The sequence below is a fragment of the Hyla sarda genome, chromosome 6, assembly GCF_029499605.1.
Source record: "Hyla sarda isolate aHylSar1 chromosome 6, aHylSar1.hap1, whole genome shotgun sequence".
NCBI lineage: Eukaryota > Metazoa > Chordata > Amphibia > Anura > Hylidae > Hyla > Hyla sarda.
In genome coordinates this window covers 160,829,219-160,845,286 of record NC_079194.1, presented here as the reverse complement: position 1 = coordinate 160,845,286, position 16,068 = coordinate 160,829,219, and the positions used below count along the sequence as shown (strand labels likewise).

The window sequence follows — 16,068 nt, the reverse complement described above, 5'->3', positions numbered from 1 at the left end:
CTTGGTGCTCTGTTGTTTAAGAAAGACCGTCTTTAGAGTAAGCAGACAACAGACAAAGAGTTTTGCAATTGAATTTTCAACACTGTTAATGTGCATGAGGATCGGCTTATTAAAGAGACAGTAACGTGGCCCTGACGGGTATCGCCCCAGCTGCTTGAGTTTTTTTTTTTTTCATACCTGGTAATCAGATGACCAAATATAGGACCAAAATCGACAAAAGGATTTTATCTGTAAATGTATTAGTCTTAATGGATTCTGCCATGTGCCAATATCCAAACAATAACCCCACTACCCAGAAATGGAATTGCTGAGGTGTGAGGCGGAGAATACATCATGCCTCAGTGGCTTCTTTCTTTCCATAGAGATTCAACATTTGTATTCTAGTCAGTAGTATTTATATAGTTATGTTACCACTGGCTATAGAACAAAGGGTACATTTGTGCAATTCCTATTACACAGTTACATAGATGATGTGTTTTGTTATTATAGTGAAAATAGAAATGGGATGCTATCTAAGTGCCGAGATCTACCAGTAAAATAGGATATTCAGTTGCAAGGTGAGGTTAGTACACTCACCTCTTTATGTTGTGCTTCAGGCGCAACACTGATAATCGCATTGAAGAGTGTGCCATACACTCATTAAGCTCCCCATGGCCACCGTGGATCAGTCCCGATCATCTGCGATGTTGATCAGGTCAGTGGTTGCGCTGGTGCTGGAAGAGGGCTACAAGGTATCCGTTTCGGCAGAAAAAAGGATGCTAGACTGGGCGCCTGGGTGAAGGAATCTTCTTGTCCTGATCAAGGTTTGCTGGAGTGAAGATTCGGAAGACGTGTGTGGTAAACGTTTCCCTTGTTTATCAGATAAAGAGTGACAACGCATTTCGCGAGGGGTCCCTTGCTTCGTCAGGTGACCTCGCGAAACGCATTGTCACTCTTTATCCAATAAACAAGGGAAACGTTTACCACACACGTGTTTTGTTATTAAACATGGTTCATGTGGACATTGTAATGGATAATCATCTGGAGAATATATAATGAGGATGGGAATCCTGTAAGTGTCCTAAAGAAGGCCCATCACTAATAAACTGATGGGTGCAATAGTTCTCTCTGAGTTAAAAAGCCTATTAAGGACTGGAAATAAATGCACACCATTTGCAGAGGACAGAAAGTAGTGACTGCACCCTTTTAGGTATATTGCTCTGAAAGTGTGTAGTCACTACTTTTTGCACTCTGCTCATGGGCACAGTAGACGGGGGCAGTATTATCACTAGGTCTACCTATCCAGTTCCTAGCATACTCTAACCATAAGAGACCAGTGGTGATGTAAGTAAACATGTTCTTTATTTGGTATTCTAATGTAGAGTAGATGGGATTCACAATAACTCTGTCAACAAAGGGTTCACATACATCTCAGATGAGTCCTGATGGTAGATTCCACTTTATAGTTGAATTTGGGCTAATATTAGAGCATAGTTCCCTTTAAACTAGGCAAAGCAGAGAGTATGAAACATTTATTTCATGCTTAAAACTGCTGCCTTGCAGTGCTAGGGTCCGGGTTTAACTCAGACCAAGGGCAACAACTATACGATATTTGTATGTTCTCCTTGAGTTTGTGTAGGTTTCCTATAGGTACTGTGGTTTGCTCCCACAATGCAAAAACATACTGGTTAGGTTTTAGAACCCCCAAAGCTCATATAGAGTGCTAATATCTTTGTACATGCAGCAGAATAGGTCAGCACTATGTAAAATAATAATAGTCATTTCAGAACCTAAATTCCAGATGACTATGAGGACACTTGAACCTGGTAATATACTGGACTAGTGGGTTTACTGGATAGTGAATGATCATCCAAAGGTTCTCCGGGGCCTTTCTAAACGCTTTGTACGATATGGCTCTGGTGACCATCATGAACTTTTATGGCAATGGGTAAATTAAGTCACCAAATCTCTCATGACCAATCATGTATTGATAGTGGCCCATCTCTCCTGGCCCAAGTTATTTAATTTCCGTGCACATTAGATTGACCAAAAAGGTTCTTATTTTGCATATATATATATATATATATATATATATATATACATATATATACAGTACAGACCAAAAGTTTGGAAACACCTTCTCGTTCAGAGTTTTCTTTATTTTCATGACTATGAAAATTGTAGATTCACGCTGAAGGCATCAAAACTATGAATTAACACATGTGGGATTATATACCGTATTTATCGGCGTATAACACGCACCTTTTAGGCTAAAATTTTTAGCCTAAAGTCTATGTGCGTGTTATACGCCGATACCGCCCCAGGAAAGGCAGGGGGAGAGAGGCCGTCGCTGCCCGCTTCTCTCCCCCTGCCTTCCCTGGGGTCTAGAGCCCTGCTGCCGGCCCTTCTCACCCCCTGGCTATCGGCGCCACTGCCCGTTCTGTCCCCCTGACTATCGGTACCGGCGCCTGCTGCAGGCCTCCGGCGTGCGTCCCCTTCGTCGTTGCTATGCGCTGCACGGCGCGGCGCATGACGTCAGTGCGCCGCGCCGTGGATAGCAACGATGCAGGGGACGCATGCCGGAGGCCTGCAGCAGCGCGGACCCGACCCAGGTAATTATGCCACCGGGGATGGGGAGAGGCAACGGGGCAGCGACGCCGGCAATGGGTGCCGCTGACCCTTCTCTCCCCCTGGCTGTCGGCGCCGCTTCTCTCCCCCTGGCTATCGGCGCCGGCAATGGGGCGCCGCTACCGATAGTCAGGGGGACAGAACGGGCAGCGGCGCCGATAGCCAGGGAGAGAGAAGGGCCGGCAGCACGGCTCTAGACCCCAGGAAAGGCAGGGGGAGTAAAGCGGGCAACGACGGCCTCTCTCCCCCTGCCTTTCCTAGGGATGTATCGGGGCATACACGCGCACACACGCACCCTCATTTTACCATGGATATTTGGGTAAAAAACTTTTTTTACCCAAATATCCTTGGTAAAATGAGGGTGCGTGTTATAGGCCGGTGCGTGGTATACCCCGATAAATACGGTACATAAGTGTGAAACAACTGAAAATATGTCATATTCTAGGTTCTTCAAAGTAGCCACCTTTTGCTTTGATTACTGCTTTGCACACTCATTCTCTTGATGAGCTTGAAGAGGTAGTCACCTGAAATGGTCTTCCAACAGTCTTAAAGGAGTTCCCAGAGATGCTTAGCACTTGTTGGCCCTTTTGCCTTCACTCTGCGGTCCAGCTCACCCCAAACCATCTCGATTGGGTTCAGGTCCGGTGACTGTGGAGGCCAGGTCATCTGGCACAGCACGCTATCACTCTCCTTCTTGGTCAAATAGCCCTTACACAACCTGGAGGTGTGTTTGGGGTCATTGTCCTGTTGAAAAATAAATGATGGTCCTACTAAACGCAAACCGGATGGAATAGCATGCCGCTGCAAGTGCTGTGTCACCAGCAAAGCACCCCCACACCATTATACCTCCTCCTCCACACCAGCACACCTGTGAAGTGAAAACCATTTCAGGTGACTACCTCTTGAAGCTCAACAAGAGAATGCCAAGAGTGTGCCAAGCAGTAATCAAAGCAAAAGGTGGCTACTTTGAAGAACCTAGAATATGAAATATTTTCAGTTGTTTCACATTTTTTTGTTATGTATATAATTCCACATATGTTAATTCATAGTTTTGATGCCTTCAGTGTGAATCTACAATTTTCATAGTCATGAAAATAAAGAAAACTCTGAATGAGAAGGTGTGTCCAAACTTTTGGTCTGTACTGTATATATATATATATATATATATATATATATATATATATATATATATATATATATACCTTATTTATCAGGGTATACCACGCACCGGCCTATAACACGCACCCTCATTTTACCAAGGATATTTGGGTAAAAAAAGTTTTTCACCCAAATATCCATGGTAAAATGAGGGTGCGTGTGTGCGCGTGTATACCCTGATATACCCCCAGGAAAGGCAGGGGGAGAGAGGCGGTCGCTGCCTGCTTCTCTCCCCCTTCCTTTCCTGGGGTCTAAAGCGCTGCTGTCGGCCCTTCTCACCCTCTGGCTATCGGCGCCGCTGCCCGTTCTGCCGACAGCCAGGGGGAGAGAAGGGGCAGTGGCACCCATTGCCGGCGCCGCTGCCCCGTTGCCTCCCCCCATCCCCAGTGGCATAATTACCTGAGTCGGGGGCCGCGCTGCTGCAGGCCTCCGGCGTGCATTCCCTGCGTCGTTGCTATTCACGGCGCGGTGCACTGACGTCATGCGCCGCGCCGTTCAGCGCATAGCAACGACGCCGGGGACGCACGCCGGAGGCCTGCAGCAGCGCGGACCCGACTCAGGTAATTATGCCACCGGGGATGGGGGGAGGCAACGGGGCAGCGGCGCCGGCAATGGGTGCCGCTGCCCCTTCTCTCCCCTGGCTGTCGGCGCCGCTTCTCTCCCCCTGGCTATCGGCGCCGGCACGATAGTCAGGGGGACAGAACGGGCAGCAACGCCGATAGCCAGGGGGTGAGAAGGGCCGACAGCAGCGCTCTAGACCCCAGGAAAGGCAGGGGGAGAGAAGCGGGCAGCGACGGCCTCTCTCCCCCTGCCTTTCCTGGGGGTATATCGGCGTATAACACGCACACAGACTTTAGGGTAAAAATTTTAGCCTAAAAAGTGCGTGTTATACGCCGATAAATACGGTATATATATCAAGGGTGTAGAAATGTAATTAAAAATTTAATAAAAAACTACTTGTCCACGGGACTAAAATGGAGCAAAATCTTCTTGTCCCTCATGATGATCCACTCGTCCTGGGCAATTTTCACTTTTACACTCTCATTTTTTCTTCCTCGCCCTATAATAGTCATAGCTAACTACTATAATGATACCTTTTAATTGTTCCATAACATATGCTCCAAAAACAAAAACAAAAAAATTGAAATAGTAAAAGATAATTTTGCAAATCTGGTGATTTATTTTCTACGCCATTTACCTTTTGGTTTTGATACTTTAAGACGGTCTGATTACAGCAATACCAGATTTGCATTGTTTCCGTCATGTTTTAGGAATACCATTTTCTGATTCCTGTAGCTTATTTTTTCAGATACAAGGCTGTATGAGGGCAATTTTTTTGCGTCATAATCTGTTTTTGTATTGGTACCATTTTGGTATTGATCTGACTTTTTAATCACTTTTAACTTTTTTTTCTGGGAAATTATAAAAATTGCAATTCTGTGTTTTTTTTTTTTTTTTTTTTTACATTTACGTCATTTTCCGTACGGGAAACATAATGTTATATTTTAATATTTCGTACAATTGCGCACACAGCGATACCAAATATATTTATTTTTATTATGTTTACATGTTTTTATATAGGAAAAAGGGTTGATTTGAACTTTTAATATGGAAGGGGTTTGTGTCTTTCAAACTTTTATAAAAACATTTTTTTTTTGTTTTTTTTTACATTTTATTAGTCCCTTAGGGGACTTTTAGGAGGAATCATTAGGATTCCTCATACAGATCAATAGAGTTCTATTGAACTCCATTGATCTGTGTGCTCTGCGATCCATTGATAGAGCCTAGTCCACCCAGGCTCTATCAATGACAGAGCCACGGACATCAGGGAATCAGAGGTAAGCTCTCCGGCTACCTCTATAGTGGATCGCCCACCAACCCCCCTCAATCGCGCTGCGGGGGGGGGGGGCAGGGGGGGGCAATCCACCCCACTAGCCCACCATGGAGCATTCACATGTCCCTTTAGACGCCGCTGTCTAAAGAGTTAATAGCCAGCCACAGCGATTGTGTCCCGGGCGTTCCACATCCCTGTATATATATATATATATATATATATATATATATATATATATATATATATATAAATTAAAGGCCAGTGCAGCACTCCATAGTATGAAAAAAGTGCTAATTTTATTCCATCAAAAAAGTGAAAACAGCAGCGATGTTTCGATCCTGGAGAAGATCGAAACGTCGCACATATTGTAATACAATGGATTGCTGCACTGACCTTTCATTTTTTATGGACGTGGAAGAATTGTTGGACTTGATTCTTACTCAGTAGCCTGCACCCTCTTTTTTGGAACTTTTATTTGCCCTTGAGTGCTGTTGCAATATATATTTATCTTGTGTAAGATTAGCTCTGTAGAACCAGTCAGATAGTACATGATAACAGTCAGAGACAGGGACATGGAAATCATGTTTAAACAGGAGCTTCTCCTGTCTTTTTTTTTCCAGTAAAAACAAATACAGCCTTTGCATAAACATAAAATAAATCCTGTTTGTCCGGTGCTAACTATACAGATGGCTTACTACCAGCCACCCAACACAACAGTCAACAAATTGGGTTTTCCACATAGGTTACAGTGTCCCTTTATATAGGCTGCAAACCTCCTGATTTAAACCTTCTTTAGTGGTGCAGGCTTCAGACAGCCTCACATACAGACTGACTCTCACTTAGCACAGTGATGGGCTCTCTTCAGCACCTGTACTTATCTGGACTAATCTGAAAACCTGGAGTGGCCTCGGAAGGGGATGAAAGTCCCCACTACCAATTCAGCTTTTCTCTATTTCCCATATCTCACTCAGCTTTCCCTGGATGATATATGTGCTTTCTGAAAACTAGTAGCTATGTATGACAGGCACCTTGGGGAAAAATAGCTGTCTCATTGTTTACATATTTTTTACACATAATCAGTAGAGAATAGAAATAGCTTCTGCAGGCCACATAAGACATAAATCCAAAGGCTCACATCTGTGGCATTTGCTATGTCAACCTAGATACAGTGTTCCCTCAACATACGATGGAAATCCGTTCCAAATGAACCATTGTTTGTTGAAACCATCGTATGTTGAGTGATCCGTGCAATGTAAAGTATAGGAAGCTGTACTCACCTGTCCCCGCTGCTCCGGACCCGTCACTGCTGCCCTGGATGTTGCCCTCCATCGCTGCCACCACGTCTCCGTGGTGTCCCTGCCGCTCCGGACGTCTCTTCTTCCCCGGGATCCTCGCTCTCCGTCGGCATCATCACGTCACTATGCACGCACGCCGCTCCTATTGGATGACGGGACGGCGTGCGCGTGACGTGATGACGACGAAGGAGAGTGCCGGCGATGGAGGGGATCGTGAAGAGGACTCTCCGGAGCCCCGAGAACAGGTAGGAGACCATCACCGGAGCACACGGGGCATTGTAAACGGCTATCCGGCGGCAGCTGAAGCAGTCAGTGCTGCCGGATAGCCCTTTAAGCGATGGCCCTGACATACAAAAGAATCGTATGTTGATGCTGCCTTCAACATGCGATGGCCTCTGAGAGGCCATTGCATGTTGAAATTATCGTATGTCGGGGCCATCGTAGGTCAGGGGGTCACTGTACCTCAAAGTGGACTTTTTAGAGTTGTTCTGTCTTCTCTGTCCTCATCCACTGATGTTTTGCTCAGGGTGGCAAAAAAAACAACACATTTTTGTAGCAGGACACAAGTCCTTGACGTTCGGTAAAAAGTTACATTTAGCTGTGGATTTATTCCAAGGCCGACTTGAACTAGTAGTGAGTGATATGAGACCCATAACTAAAGTACCATGCTGTCATAATTAGAGGATTGAGTTATTTAACATGGTACTTTAAGAAGCTGCAAATTAGCATGACTGGGCATGAAGTGCCCATCTGGGTATTTCTTAGCAAGTGATCAGAAGAGACAAAAGACAGAAGTGTCTCTCGCAGCCCAGCGAAGCTTTCTCCCTGTACCAAACCATTAACTGGCAATTCCAAACCAATTCCTGCTTAAGCACAATCTGCAAGGACTCATGGGATGTTTGTGCATGTTATATGTATATATATATATATATATATATATATATATATATATATATATATGATAAAAAAACATATATTTCTATTATACATCAGGACAAGAATCCCTATAATTGTATTAATTGGCTGCCACAAGACCTGCATATTTTTGCTCAATAAAAGTGGATTTTTTTTAATGGATCCAATTGTACAATCTAGTGAATTCCTCACATCATTGTCCACACGGATGAGGATTAATAACCTCCTCATTGCTGTGAAATTACAGGCTTCATCATAATTTAGTGAACACTGTACATAATTTGCAGAAGGCTGGGGTCTATTTAGGTCTATTTAGTTTTGCATAATCAGACAGCGAAGAAGGGTTCACAGTCTTTGTAGCCGGTGATTGCTATAGTGTTTCACTCTTGATTTTGGGTTAGAAAATGGAAAATATCGTCAGCACAGAGGCTTGTAATTACAATGGCTCCCAGGCGCTGAAGTCACAACCTGTGCTGCCCGTAGCATGATGGTTGTCATAATTTGTGCAGAATATTTGCACATAGTTCATTAATCCGCCGTCATTTCTTAATATTTCCCCCAGTTCTTATGCAGATGTCCAGAAAAATGAACCAAAATGATGTGTACTACAGATGGATAGACAATTATAGATATGATCAAATTAGAAGAGACGGATGAATGGGTACAGAGATAAATGGCTCTACGAAGATGGATAGGCACTACATAGATAGTAGATAGATAGAAAGTTAGATAGATATGTAGATAAATATTACATAAATGGGTGCTAGAGTAGATAGATACTAAAAAGATAGATAGATTATAGATAGATAGATAGATAGATATGAGATAGATAGATGATAGATAGATAGATAGATAGATAGATATGAGATAGATAGATATGAGATAGATAGATAGGAGATAGATAGATAAATATGATAGATAGATAGATAGATAGATAGATAGATAGATAGGAGATAGATAGATAAATATGATAGATAGATAGATAGTACAGAAATAGATGATGGGAAAATGAAAGAGATTGGATCCAGCTCAATGCAGATAAAATCGGGTTTAATCCATAGGACAAGGAAGGAAAATAAATAGATGATAGTACAGAAGAAATAGATGACAGATAGATAGATGATAGATAGATGATAGATAGATAGATAGATAGATAGATAGATGATAGATAGATAGATAGATAGATAGATGATAGATAGATAGATAGATAGATAGATAGATAGATAGATAGATGATAGATAGAGTAGGGAAGCAGCACATCCAAAGATCCAAAAAAAGCGGTGAAAGGTGCACGCAGAACCAGACCTGGGTCAAGGGTCCTTGTGTAGTATAGACATGGATGAATCCTCAGCACACTGAATTCATAAAAGGTGAAATTTATTCCATTCTCCAAAAAAGTGTGTGACAGTGTGCTGAGGATTCATCCATTTCTAGATAGATAGATAGATAAAAAAAAAAAAAGCCACATGTCCCTATTGATGTGATGATGGAATGAAAGCCCTTCACTTGCAATCGGAGTGCTGCAAATTTCTTCCATATTATCTACCAGTCTATGACATGGCCTTTGGCTGATCTGTACTCTCACAACTCTTGGAACCCTGGAGTGCTGCTCATCTCGATGAATAAACATGAATAAATAAATAAATACTACCTACATACACAGATAAATAAAGGTAGATACTACGTATAAAAATGGGACTAGATAGAAACATAGATAATGTATAGATCAATAGACAGACAAATAGAAAGATAGATACATACTATGGAGGAGATTTATCAAAACCTGTCCAGAGGAAAAGTTGCTGAGTTGCCCATAGCAACCAATCAGATTTCTTCTTTCAAAAATGAAAGAAGCGCTCTGATTGGTTGCTAAGGGGAACTCAGCAACTTTTCCTCTGCATAGGTTTTGATAAGGCCATGTTCACACTACGGAATTTTCGCGGCTGAATTCCGCGAGCGGGGATTCCGCCTGGCGGCTGCCAACGAGGGTACTGAGCCGTCACCATTGACGGCTATGCAGTGCTCGCGGAATCCGCGCAAAGAATGAACATGTTCTTTCTTTGCGCGGAACAATTTCAGCGGCGGAATTGTCCGCCGCGGAAATTCCGCAGTGTGAATGGGTCTCGCGGAGACCCATTCACAATAATGTTAAGTTCACACCACGGAATTCTGCTCGCGGAGTTCCGCTCGTGGAATTCCGCGAGAATTCCGTAGTGTGAACATGACCTAAATCTAATACATATATAAATGGAACAAAAAATAGTAGAATCCAGTTCTGGTGCAAATAAAATCCAAGTTTATTCCATCACGACAATATATAGATATATATGAATTGGAAGATAAGAACGATAGATAGATATGGTCATGGCTGTAAATTGTTGGCACCCCTGAAATTTTTCAAGAAAATGAAGTATTGGTAAGTAACCAAAAAAAGGTTTAGTTCCAATACACTCAAAGGGAATAAACATGTGTATAGCAAAACATGTGTTACTGCAATCCTTTTCTGTGAGAAATACTTCATTTTCTTGAAATATTTCAGGGGTGCCAACATTCATGGCCATGACTGTAGATAGATAATATAGATCGAAAGGTACATAGCTGGATAAGGATCATGGGATTGATCAATGTTGAGATACAAAGATTAGATAGACAGATACATTTAAGATATTACATAGATATAAGGGAACTAGATAGATAGGTAGGTAGGTACCTAGACAGACAGATACTTGACAGAGAGATAGGTACATATAGAGATGACAAGATGGTAGACAGAAAGTTATGTTACTGATAAATATGAGGTAGAATTGAAGATAGATGGAAGGATGGATTATAAAATCGGTAGATTCTGATAGATAAATGATAATAAATATATAGTAAGATAAATAGGAATATATATTAGTTAATACTACATAATAAGGTACATAGAAAAGTGGATGGGCTCATATACAAATGATTACACTGAAGATGAGTAGCTAGCTATGTTATTGATAGATATAACATTGACCTGAAAATAGATGTAAGATTTGGTTTTGAGATTGATATATTCAGCTGTATAAATGATAGATAGATAGACAGATTTATAGATAGATAGATAGATAATAGAAAGACAGATAGATAATAGATAGATAGATAGCTAGATAGATAGATTTCCAAGCGAAAGCAAGCAGCACAACCCGCTCACAGAATAGATGTAGGGGTGCCAGCAGATGGTGCAGTGCAGGTCACGGTCTGCTATTCAGCCATATAAAAAAAAAAGAGGTTCAGCAGCACTCCAGGATTAATTCAAAGTGGTTTATTATCCCATGTACAAGACGCAACATTTCACCGGCCTCACACTGGCTTTTTCAAGCATACTTTGAATTGATCCTGGAGTGCTGCTGAACCTCTTTTTTTTTTGCAGATAGATAGATAGATAATAGATAGATAGTAAATAGATATTACATAGAAATATGGGGATATGCCTAAATAGACAAAAGAGAGATCAATGATCAGATAGATAGATAGATAGATAGATAGATAAATTCCCAGGAGAGCAGCACAACTACAAAGTATTGTTGTAAGCGGTGCATGCTAGCTAGGGACCTTGGTGAGGTTGCAGAAGTAACACTGGAATGATGCAATAAATCTTCACTTTTTTACATCAAGTTTGTGTGCTGCTGGAGTCTGGTATTCATAGATAGATAGATAATTATGAGATTGATAGTCAATAATGGATAAAGGCTATATATGAGGTACGAGGACATTATATAGATAAACATATATACAGTAAGACACAGATGAAAAAGGAAGAAGATGGATACACAGATACGTGGACTGATTTGGAGATGGATGGATATATTCAGTATGTAGAATACAATTGGATTTTTGAATATTCTGTCTATGCTGGTGGTTGACTAATTGGGTAAAGGCCTGAATAATCCTTGATATATAAATAGCAATATTCACCAGTAACAGAAGATGCTAAGAAACGATGGATCTTTTATGAATGTTTTATAAGTCAATTAAAATAGCTTCAAGAGCTGGTTACATCTAATGAAGAATGGAATATTCGTTCTGACCACACCAGACGGGGCCAGGGGGATAAGGACTGGAGGTCACCGGGAGCCTGCAGTTGATGGAGCTTTATATCTTATTTAGTACCAAGTCAGACTTGTATATACTGTACGTCTGTAGAAAATGTTCGCTTAGGTTGTCTGGTGCTTCTTAGGACACTGATCCACTGTGCTTTAAGAATATGCAATAATACGGCTCACCATGTTGTAGTTTTCTGCCCCTCGGACTCCAGCCACTCCAGGTGCATGAGATATAAGATCCCTTGTAGGAGAGATTCCAGCAAAGAGGATTTCCGGCAGTCGGTGGAGTAGAAAAATCTTGAGATTTTATAAAGATTTTTTCTACTCCACCCAGTGCCGGATGTCCTCTTTATTAAATTCTTTCCTACAAGTTACTTTTGCATTTATCTTTAGGAATATGATCTATTGTGATATGTTGCCTCAGCTATCAAATGGATCAAAGATGAGAAATTGTTGGCTTTAATCTATGACTGATGGCATAAGTGAGACTCTACATCAGCATACCTGTTAGGATGAGGTATTTGATGCCTCCTAATTCAGGAAATGTCTTGAATAAGACAACCATGTCCCTTCTTATCGAGGTTACAGAGACAATTGGGAGTACATACTTACTTTGTACTGTGCAATATAGTCACAATATTTAATAATAAGGTATATGATAAAAAGATGCAGTAATATATATGAAAAATATACATGACAAAATACTATAGGGGCTGTAGGGTGGCATTGTGACAGATTTGGCACTGCTGGCATGGTTTCTGTTATAAGGGAAACTATGATGACAGTGTGAACAGTGCCATAGGCCAATACATAGAGATTAGATGAATACATATTAGAAAGATAGATATACAGATTTTGGATGGAAAGATATTTAATAGATAGGACACAAAGAGTTTAAAGTGTTGACTGGTCCTCTAAATTCTCCAGATCTCAATCTCATTGATTATCTGCAGGATTTGATAGAAAAATACATCTGATCCATGGACCTTGCAACTTTAATGGTCACTGTCATTCCCAACAACTTTCCTCCATGTCATAGCCTGTGTGATTTCTACTATTTGTCTTCACAAATTTACCCCCCCCCCCCCAAAAAAAAAAAAAAATAATAATAATAATAATTTCTAACTAATTTGCTGTCCACTGGCTGTTGTAAGCCTCTGTTCATCTCTAGAAACAGGTGCTTAGCTATTGCTATGCACAGAAGAGAGGGAGAGAGTCTGGACTGTGTACCTGGCTGGTCTGTGAGCCTGTCTGCATCCATTCCTGCTATGGCTGAAAAGCATAATCAAGGCCTCCCTTTCTTCTCTGATCATTCATAAAGTTCTGGGCAGCTGTTTTGTGTAAATTCCAGAGTTAGTACTACACTGTGTACAAATTGTTACAACTAGCGCTCTGGTCAGACACGCTGTCCGCAAGCACTCTCCTGCCTCATCCTCCTCTGCCGGCAGTGCCGTGGTTCACATCACGGAACACGCTTACGTGCAAGCGCTGGGCCATTACTCACCTCCTGCTTCCTCTGCTGTCCCAGGTCGCCGGCGTGTGTGTACCCGCCCTCTAGGGCGCTCACGCCCCGGCTCTCCATGATTCAAAGGGCCAGTACGCCCTTAATTGGTTACTGCTGCTCATTGACACTTAATTGGTTTCTGCTGCTCGTTGACACTATACTCCCTGTTTTCCTGACTACGAGTTTGCTTCATCCTTCCAGTGCCTCGTGTCACCTCGGCAGTCTGTGTGGACGAGTCATGCCAGGGGTAGCGACCTGGGTGCTGCCTGCCGCAGCAAGTCCATCCCACTTTGCTGTGGGCTCTGGTGAATACCAGAGGCACCTTAGACTCCGCTCCCTGGTACAGCTCACGCCATCCTCCACACAGGTTCAGCAGATCCACTTCTTTAGTGCCACTTACACACATTGCTTCCTTCTGAATGTAATCTCCCCCTCTCCCTGCCTTTAAATTTTTAGGCTCATCAGCAGCAGTACAGTGCTTAGTATAACCCCTTCCTTGTTGTTCTGCTGCATTTTCTTTACTTTATGACCCCATAGCACCTTGTAAACCCATTGCATGACTAGCTCTGTAGATCGATGTGAAATTAAAACATAAATAGAGATGCCTACATACATGGAAAGATTCTAAATAGTTTGAATTGAAATGGATATATTGTTTTATTATAGTTATTCTCATAGTTATTATTTATATAGTTATTATAGTATTTATGTTAGATACATCACAAATTATAGTTGTTTTATAAATATCTCTGTGTTCCTTTTATTTTACAGAACAGATTCCAGTCCTGCATATACCTCCATCAAACATTCAATTGACTTTTGAGTGCAAGATCTACAGGTGGGTCCTCAATATCTGTGCAGTAAAGTTCTGTACATGACCTTTATCCCGTGTCCCTTACTTCTAGTGTGCCTGCCCCTTTTGGGACCTTTTATTCATGTTTTAGTTTTACCCTTAATTTCAATCTGAATGGTTTTGCAAAAATTAGTAAATATTTTTTTTTTTGCAGCCATTATGCTTGTCTTGCTCCACTGCATGCAAATAACAAGAAGGAGCTTTGGAAGTATTCTCAAATAAACATCTCCTGGCATTTTATGTATACAGCCCCTCTTAAAGGGAACCTGCCAACTCTATGTCATGCTCAGAGCTGCAGACATGGCCATGAAGGTAAAATAAATGACACATGTCTCTTATCTGATGGCTGCTTGCAAAAAGAAAAATGTTTTCCATCTAAGCTCAAGTGTCACATAATTGATGTTAACTTGCAACTTATGTCCTCCCTTGCCTATCCCTCTCTGAGTGATGTCTAAGTCTAAGTACTAAAGCCAAGCATAGTGGAGTGGGGGGAGGGAGGAGGTGTGCATGCTGAATCTCAGCACCTCCTCTATGGCACTTGATCTTGAAAACCACCATTAGCTAAGAGACAGGTATCATTTGTTTCACCTCCCTTTCAGCTGTCTGCCTATGATATAGAGCATGATATAGAGCTGACAGATTCCCTTCAAGGACTTTTGTGTTATAGTGATGGTATGCCTCAATATACCTCATTTTCTACTCTATAGGAAAGCATTACAGGATGTGCTTTTCTATACAGTGGGCCACAGCCAAATAAAAAAATACACATTTTGATAAACCTTTTTTGTATTGTGGATAATATTTGACATATGCCACTATATGGCTATACAGTGGCATAGGTTGGGGTATATGTTGGCTAAGGGTCTGAAAAGGGGATGGGGACCTGCACTTCAATCATATTTACTTAAACTTACACTGGCATACATTCAGATGAAATCTACTCAAGCTCCGAGCTGGCACACAGGGTAGCCAAATTTGTACCTAGACTTATTAGGAGTCTTGTGCCTCTTAATAAATCCAGCGCAATTGCAGTCTTGCAGGGTTTACTTAACAATGTCAGTCTTAGTAAATCCCCCCAAATAAATGTACTAATCTATTCCAACATTTTGTCCAATAACCAGCTAAGATGGGCTGCGTATGACAGTCTGTAACTCTTTTCCCCATTTTTAAGTCCTAAGTCTTCATTGTGAAGCATGGCAAAGTTTTTGATCAAATTGGTTATAAAGTTTTTTAATGTCTGTCTAAAGTGGTTCCATTCATCTAGAACTAGTAGGCGTATCGAAATTCTGATGTTGCCCTTCTAAATGTCAGTATAAGTGTACATATATCACAGTGTAATTCACTAGAACCTACATTTACAAGAGAAATGTGTGTCACTGATATAGCTTGGGTCTTTTCCTCCTCTCTCTGTATCCTGGAGTGATGTCAGTACCGTGATCTGTGCTCTGAGCCAGTCATATGTCCCCCCTTATGCTTTCCCTCCCTTCTGCACATCATGCAGTCTCATTCACAAGCTGAGGAACATGATTCTACTGCAGCTGCATTACCTCCTCTCCCTCCTTCTTAAGTAGTGTTTTCCATTTATGTATAGACTGATTCCTTTTTGGTGGGTGAAGGGGCTCCTGAATAAATAATAGGTTCTTTTTATGTCCTGCACATCCTTTTGGTAAGGAACATCCACTGGTGCACTGCAGGTCAGTAATGTCACTAGTGGACAAATGGTAACTAAATAGTGCCTACTCCCCATCACTCATAAGTGGTACAGAATACAGACAGATCTGAATGTCTAAATCTACTGACTGGGTAAGTCTGATTTTATATTACCTTGC

At 41.6% G+C, this 16,068-nt stretch overlaps 1 protein-coding gene across 11 annotated transcripts in view; it reads left to right on the top strand.

The window, feature by feature from the left end:
* Positions 1-16,068, top strand: part of ZNF536 (zinc finger protein 536) — a 723,850-nt gene that overhangs the window by 121,121 nt on the left and 586,661 nt on the right. For 10 of the 11 annotated variants that reach the window (XM_056525667.1, XM_056525658.1, XM_056525662.1 and 7 more), the window contains one exon: positions 14,158-14,224. The exons of the other annotated variant lie outside the window; for it this stretch is intronic. The gene's annotated coding sequence lies outside the window, so the exon portion shown is untranslated. The remainder of the gene's footprint in view (positions 1-14,157; positions 14,225-16,068) is intronic. 11 annotated transcript variants of the gene reach the window in all.